At 36.7% G+C, this 8,386-nt stretch overlaps 1 pseudogene across 1 annotated transcript; it reads right to left on the minus strand.

The window, feature by feature from the left end:
• Positions 1 to 843: 843 nt before the first annotated feature.
• Positions 844 to 6,989, minus strand: LOC149179021 (alpha-xylosidase 1-like; annotated as a pseudogene). The gene is made up of 4 exons (XR_016258244.1): positions 6,666 to 6,989; positions 5,835 to 6,499; positions 3,658 to 3,888; positions 844 to 2,566 (listed from the first exon to the last, which is right to left on the minus strand). The product of XR_016258244.1 is annotated as an alpha-xylosidase 1-like (transcript).
• Between the last annotated feature and the right edge of the window lie 1,397 nt (positions 6,990 to 8,386).

Genomic DNA, 8,386 nt, shown 5'->3' on the forward strand with positions numbered 1-8,386 from the left:
ACATTAGTGTGGCTCATAATAAGTGGAATGTTTGCTCATAATGTTAGACGAATTAATCTTCTACATAGTATTATTCTGTAAAATATTATTAATGAAAATTTCCAAACACAAACAATATAACTAACCTATTATTATTTATAAAAAAGTTTATTTTATTGAATTGTAAATTGTTAAATAATAATATATTTATAAATTAATAAAAATAAAATATAGTTTATTATTAAAATAATAAAACCAAAAACAATAATTTCTAAATTTAATTTTACATAATCTTTACCTTGAAAATTAAATATCTAATTTATTTTTAATTGTTTTATGGATGAAAGGAGGTTAATCCATTGAATTTCGTAAAAACAAATTACGACTTGTATCCATTTCTAATATGATTCTAACACTATGATTATTTGGAATATACATTTGAATTATGAAATGTATATAATTTTATTGTTTTATGATTTTTTTAATATTAAATTTATTTATATATTTAAAATAACAAAATATTTCTTATAAAATATTTTAAAAAATTATGAAAAATTTAAACTGACTGTGTAAAAAAAATCATATATTCAAAATCAAAGAGGCAAAGTGTACATAATTAACCTCGATAAATTCAAAATCAAGTGAATCAGGAGAGATTCACTTGATAGAGTGTGGACGATCATTAATATTAATCCATCGTAATAAAGATTCCATTAATATTAATTTACCAGAGGACAGACAATAACTCGTGGATATGGATATATTTTGATTCCTAGCAAGCTTTGCCAGAGGTGTCGAACCTATGTAATCCTTCACACATTAAATTTGAACTCGACCATTCGCCTCTAGGGGACAGACAGCATGTATAACGACATATTCAAGATGTTATTAGAATTATTTTTACGTAACAGATTTGCCTGCGGAAATGTATAACTTATAAAAGCTGTTATGACCAATCAAGATATCAAAGTCCATGAGAAGTCAATGTTCCTTCCTATAGGGAGAGCCAAGCCATTCAATTCCAATATTGCATCGCTGCCCTGGCTCTGCTCAGCACTGCTGGAAAGGGGTTGTACTGAGTATGTAAAAGATGAGGAAGAGAATGGCTTCCCATCCAACTGGAATGCAATCTGAGATATATGAGATGAGGAGAGTCCCGGGATCAACAACTTCTCCACTACCCACCCTTGACCAAGAGCATACGATCCACTCTCAACTTCAGACACCAGTCTCACTTTCTTCCCATCTGACTCCGCAGAGAAATCAACGTATGTGGACTTCCCCTCTGCAATCTTCATCTCCACATCTTCGCCGGAATCCAAAAAGAGGTGCCCTTTGGCCTTCCCTCCCGTAGACTGGAACCCCAGTGGGAACGCAATAATCAAAGTAAAAGGGGTCATCCTGGCCGCCGTAGTGGTCATCCCCCCTCTTTGCATGGGCAGAATCATGCCCTCGCACACATGAACATTAATGGTATCCATGGGAGCTTGGAGGGTAACATACTGCCCACTGGAATTCACGTTCATGGTCATATCGTTGAGGTTATACCAGGTCCCCTTTGGGAAATAAGCATTCACCGATGTGGTGTTGTTGTAGAGCACGGGGGAAATTAGAACCCCTGGGCCGAGAAGAAACTGCTTGCTGAGAGCGTAGGTTTCCGGGTCCTGTGGGAACGAGAAAAACAGAGGGCGGGCAATGGGAGCTCCAGTGGTATGGGCGTCGTAGTTCAACGTATAAAGATAAGGCAGAAGGCGGTAACGCAGCCCTAAAGCTTTTCTTGCTGATTTGGCAACTGAATCCCAGAGATAAAGCTCGCGGCGTGTGGCGAAAAAATCAGAATGGTCTCTGCTGAAGGGATAGAAGGCCCCCAGTTGAATCCACCGCCCGCAGAGCTCCTCCGTGGTGTCGGAACCGAAGCCGCAGATGTCAGCGCCCACCATGGGCATACCGAACATGCCGAAGTTGAGTATGGTGGAGATAGAGTAGCCCATGTCCTCCCACACGGCTTTGTTGTCTCCCGTCCAGTGCGCAGCATATGACCCCGAGCCAACAAAGGTGGAGCGCGTGAGCAGAAAGGGGCGCTTGTTCAACACATTCTGGAGCGCCCTGTGCGTGGCGATGGCCTCCGATAGGCCGTAGAGGCTGTGGGCGTCGTACTCGAGGACGCCGTTGTAGTGGACGGAGCTGGTGGCGATGGTCTTGAACCCGGGCGCGGCCTCCGCACCGGAGGCGTTGATCTTGTAGGGTGGCACGTCCCATCGGGTGGCGGTGATGTTTGTGCAGTCGAGGCAGCACACCCACGGCAAACCCGTGCCCGGGCAGCTCCGGTTTGTGGGGATGGAGCACTTGCCAGTGCAGAAATTGGAGACCTCATTCATGTCGATCCAGAGACCGTCCACGGGGACCCTCTGGTAGAAGCGAGAGATCTCGTCCGCCCAGAAATTCAGCGTCTTTGGGTTCAGGAAGTCCGGGAAGTACACAGCGCCGGGCCACACCTGCCCCATGAATGGGCTCCCGTCGTGCTTTATGAAAACGTCGTCCGCCATTCCCCGCTGGAACGTGCCGTAGCTCGTGTTGACCGCGATCCCTGCACAGATACGGGATAAATTGGTGGAATAACACTAATCAATCAACAAATACTAAATATTCACCTAGAAATGCCATTTTCGCTCAGATATTGGTTTTCATCATAAGTATTATCGTATCATCATAAACATATAATACACGCCAAAAATTTGTCAGCAAAAATGTAAACTCGTCGCAGGATGTTCACAAAAAAGAGAGATCTGCTCAGGGTTAGAATATTCCCACGATATCGTCATGGGAAACTTTAATTAGTTTGTGCTGTCTAATCTTTCTTTTCTTGACTAAGATTGAGGTTGCTCCGTTTGTTTGCACACTCCTCTCTAGTCCCTAAGAAATGCATTAGTCATTTAGTAGCATGAAAATAGGTTTTTTAACACAGGCAAATATCATTAATAATTTGTAAGTTATTATATTTTTAAATTAAAATATTATTAATAATAAATTATTTAAAAATATAATTTAAATAATAAAAAAATTATACATAATTTATAAATCTATTTTAAATATAAATTTATTAAATATTAAAAAATTTAAATTTATCGACAAATAAATATTGTTCCAATCTGATTTAATATCTCTAAACTATAATTAAAATAAATCTATATTGATATTAATGAAACAAAATCATGACAACCTTATAACTTGAGCGGGCCACACAAACCACTTAGTGGATGTTGAGGCACATGTCCCTTCTGGCGTTATCAATTTGGCGCGCTTGGAGAGTATCATGCTGTCAGAGGGTGATCAGACGATGAATCGCATGTGGTGGCAAAGACGATAAAAGACATAATTGAAACTTGTCAAGGAACTATTGAACAGAAAAGTCGAAAAGAGATTCGGTCCAGCCTTTCAGAGGTGGGAAACACAGGAGTGTCGCAATCTAATTTGTAAATTTCCAGAATGGTGCAATTGTGGCGATAAGCTTAGCCTAGTTTGCCACGATCAAACCTTCAATTTCGATTTTAGCTTTTACTTTACGCCCAACAAGGCGCCAAAATACCAACCGGGAATGAAGTAGCAAAGATGCGATAATCAAATCGGAAAAGAAGCAGAAAATATGATCACCAGAAATGGGAGGCCATGATTACATACCTGGGTCGATAAGGACCACATATCTCATTCCATTGGCATGAATTCGGTCAAGGAAGGGTCGCAGCTTATCTTCAGGATAGTTGACAGGGTCAAGAGTAAAGTCCTTGGCTCCATCCATGTGATCGTCATCGTTCCATATAACATCCAGAGGTATCTGAGATCTGTTATAGTTTTCCACCACATTGGTTATGTCTGATACGTTCTTGTATCCAAATTTGCATTGATGAAACCCTGCACCACACCACATCATCCAAAAATTAGCTTCAACCATCTCAGGCCGCCATGAATAAAATTTTATCATCATTTTCTACGGTAAAACTTTATAGTTTTTTTTCGACGGAAAAAAAGAAAGTGTTGAGAAAAACTCCCAGGTATACATAGTCTTGCTGGCTTGGAATTGAACTACTATGGACATCAAACCTCCCCAGCTAACCCTGAAACTATATCCCAAGACTCTTTTGAAATCTTATAAAAACCAACCCTAAAACTTGAAATTTAGCTTTTTCCATGCATTTCCCAAATTAAGTAGTATCCCAATAACAAAAACCAGACAAAGGAAGAATCCGAAGTTGCTGATATATTATTGATTATTACACCTATGCAAGCTATAACAATTATAGGGAAGAGAAAGAACATTGGTCCTGACATAGGGAAGAGAAAGGTTGAATGTGACCCAACAATATAAAGGTCTTGTATAGCGAGGCTTACCGAGACCACAACCAAATTCTTTTTCGTCTAAATTTTTTATCAAAAAATTTAATAGAGGGACTGATTGAATTATTTTTTTGATGCTGGAAATAAATTTAGCATCTTAAAAAATTTCTAAGCATTTAAAATTTGAAGTATAACTAGATTTTCAAAAATTTCTACTAATATTTTTCAAAATATCTTTAAATTTCTGTGATTTTTTTTGGCATCTACAATTTGAAAATATAACTAGATTTCCAAAAATTCCTACCAAATATTTTTAAAATACTCTTTGAATTTCTGCGATTTTCCCAGAAAAATAATGAGCTCTTTAAACTAATCTAAATCCCGACAATATTACAACTCTATACCTGATGACAACAATAGACAAACTCGTAACTCTATTTTCTGTCTGAACCCTACCATAACCAATGACAACAATGTACAAAATCTGAACTCTGATTGTCTATCTGAACCCAGCATAAAAATATAGGAAGCACATATTGGGGATAAGGCATATTCTCGACTCTAGGTCTCACTAGAGAAGATCTCAAGATACATTACATTAATTTGCTTTTAAATTTTTTTTGACCAAAGAGGGTAAATCACCTAGCTACTCCTAATGCAAATTGAATCGGCACTAAACATTAATGTGTAGCATCGTACTTTACTAAAATTCAAATCAGGTTTTGAAGTTGCAGGAGATAAATTTATAGCATCGTACTTTACTAAAATTGAAAATCAGTCATAGAAGGTGCAGGAGATAAACCATTTTCACATGAAGGTCTTTCTCCAAGATAATTATAAATATATATATATATATATATATATATAGCAACAATATGTTTACGAAAATTGAAAATCAGGCTTAGAAGGTGCAGGAGATAAACCATTTTCACATGAAGGTCTTTCTCCAAGATAAAAAAAAATATAGCAACAATGTGCTTACGAAAATTGAAAATCAGGCTTAGAAGGTGCAGCAGATAAACCATTTTCACATGAAGGTCTTTCTCCAAGATAAAAAAAATATAGCAACAATGTGCTTACGAAAATTGAAAATCAGGCTTAGAAGGTGCAGGAGATAAACCATTTTCACATGAAGGTCTTTTTCCAAGATTAAAAATATATATATATATATATATATATATATAATGTGTTTACGAGCATGAGAACCCAACTCGCAAATCTCAGTTTTGGATTCGCTTGAGGTTTAGAGTTCAGCGTGCCCATATTGTATTGATCCAACACAGCAAAGAGATTTGAACTCTATTAAACTCCAACAAACACACCCTTAAACCTTTGTGAAAGTTTCTGCTGTAAATCCAATATGCCAAAAAGCCCAAAACCCTACCCTTTGCCCTTGTGTCATATTCTAAAATGTGTAGGTAATTGGCCAGACATCAATGTGAGAACAGGAACTGAAACCTCCCACTATGAGCTAGATGTGATTATGCATGGTAAGATAGAGAAGAATGCAGTAAAGAACTTACCAAAGGCCCAGTAGGGCATAGCAGCTGGGCGGCCAATGAGGGCAGTGTACTGCTGAACAACATCCAAGGGAGAAGTACCTGCAAAGAAGTAAAAGTCGAGCACGCCCCCAATGACCTTATAGGTCAATGTAGTACCAATGTAGAAAACGTCCATCCCATTGCTGTTCATGAGCAGAACTCCATGAGAGATCCCTCCGTTTCTTACATCCATGTAAAAAGGATGGGATCCATACAAATCTGTATTCAGGTTTGCTGGAGAAAAGTCAGTTGCATACAGAGTATAAGGTTCTTTGGGAACAATTTTGATCCCGTTGGGCTGCGTGTTCTCGCCCAATCCATACAGGGAAGCTGTTGCAGGAAGCACAGTGGTGAGCTCCAGATACTGATCTTTGAAGACCAGGTTCCCATAGGAAGAGTTAAAGAGCACATCCCCATTGGATTTGCGCTTTATTGCAAACCCAAATGGATTGGCAATGAGGGAGACGATCAACTCGCCTCCAGGAAACTTTGAGAACTCGAAAGCTGACTTGGCTGGTTTGGCCTTCCTGCTGCTTATCTGCAGATCGGCAGGCGCTTGTTCCCTGGACAGCAACTCCTGCGGAACTTCCCATCTCTTGCTCTGTGCATCAGTTATATGAACTCTCACCCGATCCTCTGTTTCATGTCTGCATTACAATTTCAAATTTGTCAACCCCTGTAACTCAAAAGCCACCAAACCCAAAACACAGATAGTAGTCTAGAAACTGGAACGACAAATCACACAGTGCAGAAACTGGAACGACAAATTAATAGCAACCCAATGGGGAAAAAGAAATAGAGCCGAAACGGTACTTGACATAGAGTCTAAGGTGTGTAATATCAGGACCATAAGTATTAGTCTGCTGGATGAGTTCCAGGCTCCCAATCAAGCTCCCATCAGAACCTTGATCATAAGAGACTAGACGATAGCCATAGCCAACTTGCTGGCCCTGTCCCAAAGATCACAAAGCACAGACTACACAAACGAAAGTTAGTACTGTTAGAGAACCCATAGTCAACATGTCAAGGTTGGGAGTAATCCATGGATGTATATATAGCATCAGAATGGCCTAGGGGGTTAGGATAGTGATTAGACCATGTGGTAAAATCCAGACCACTTCACTCCGCCCCCGCTAGTGACAAAACGTCAGGTGGAGAGAAAGTTAGCCAGAAAATTTCTCAAACGACAATTAAGTATCTCTCAGGATCATCTCGAAACCTCCTCATTTTCAACAGAAATTCCAATTCCACGTGTATGCTGGGCGAGGCATGTCAGTTCAACCGTCCTGCACATGGTAGGAATTTAAACACCCTTGGACTCTAATTCTATACTCTTTAGTGAGTAAAAATTTAACAGCAATTTACAATTTTGCTGGGACCATTTTCACAAACAAATATGGAATTTTCCCGGGACCAGGAATGGAATCAACTGTATATAGAATTTTCAGAAACAAAGGTGGAATTTTCGCGGGACCAGGGATGAAATCAATTGTATATAAAATTTTCACAAATGGAATTTTGGTGCATTTTCGCAGGACCGAGATGGAATCAAATTGCATATAAAAATTATGTTTTCAGGAATATGTAGTAAATTTGATTTAATAATGTTTTAAAGTCATTTACAGTTTTAAGTTGTTTTAGTATTTAATAGCAAATAAAAAACAAATTTATATGTATTCTAAATTTTTATAGTAGTATTTTTTAAGGTCAAAAGAACTCAAATATTTAAATGAAAAATATCAAAGTGTTAAAAAAAGTTAATATATAATAGGATATATAAAGGAACATGTGAAATAAAATTTAAATTTTTTATTTATTTTATATAAAAAAATATATGTATAAATAAAAGGAAAAAAACTTAATTTATATGTATATAGTTTTAAAATGCAGTAATTAAATTTATCTTTTATTAATAAATATATTATCATATAAAATATAATTTTACTTATTTATTACTTTTATAAAAAGTATATTATTATTCATGATTGTTTTCTCAAATATGTTATTATCTCATAATTGAGTAGAATTTATATGTAAATTTTATTTAATGATTAAACAAAATCATTCAACTTTGCAATTTTTGAAAATCTGAAATTATATCTCAAATTGATAAACATTATAATAAATTCAAATTTTAATTAAAAACTAATATAAATTATTAGTTAATCTAAACTAATAAAAACTAAGTCAATCCATCACCATGATATACCTGTTTTTGTCAAAAACCAACAATAAAATCAATTATATATAAAATTTTCACAAACCAAGGATAGAATCAAATTGCATATAAAATTTTCACAAACAAATATCTTCATGAATAGGTTGTAAGTATTTTAACAATAACAATATCATTATAATTCCATTTATATATATTAAAATATTTATCCATGTATAAAACAAAAATAACTATTATATAACTTATTCATTATGTTGTCACTCTTAGGGACAACCTCTGGGTTGATAGGAGACTAGTGCCTAGGACATCTTAATTAGTGTTGTCAAATTTGTCTTAAGGACTTGTAGCACCATAGGTT

The sequence above is a fragment of the Pinus tabuliformis genome, chromosome 4_1 (genome assembly GCF_031772625.1).
Source record: "Pinus tabuliformis cultivar Carrire ecotype Pingquan chromosome 4_1, CPIR1, whole genome shotgun sequence".
NCBI lineage: Eukaryota > Viridiplantae > Streptophyta > Pinopsida > Pinales > Pinaceae > Pinus > Pinus tabuliformis.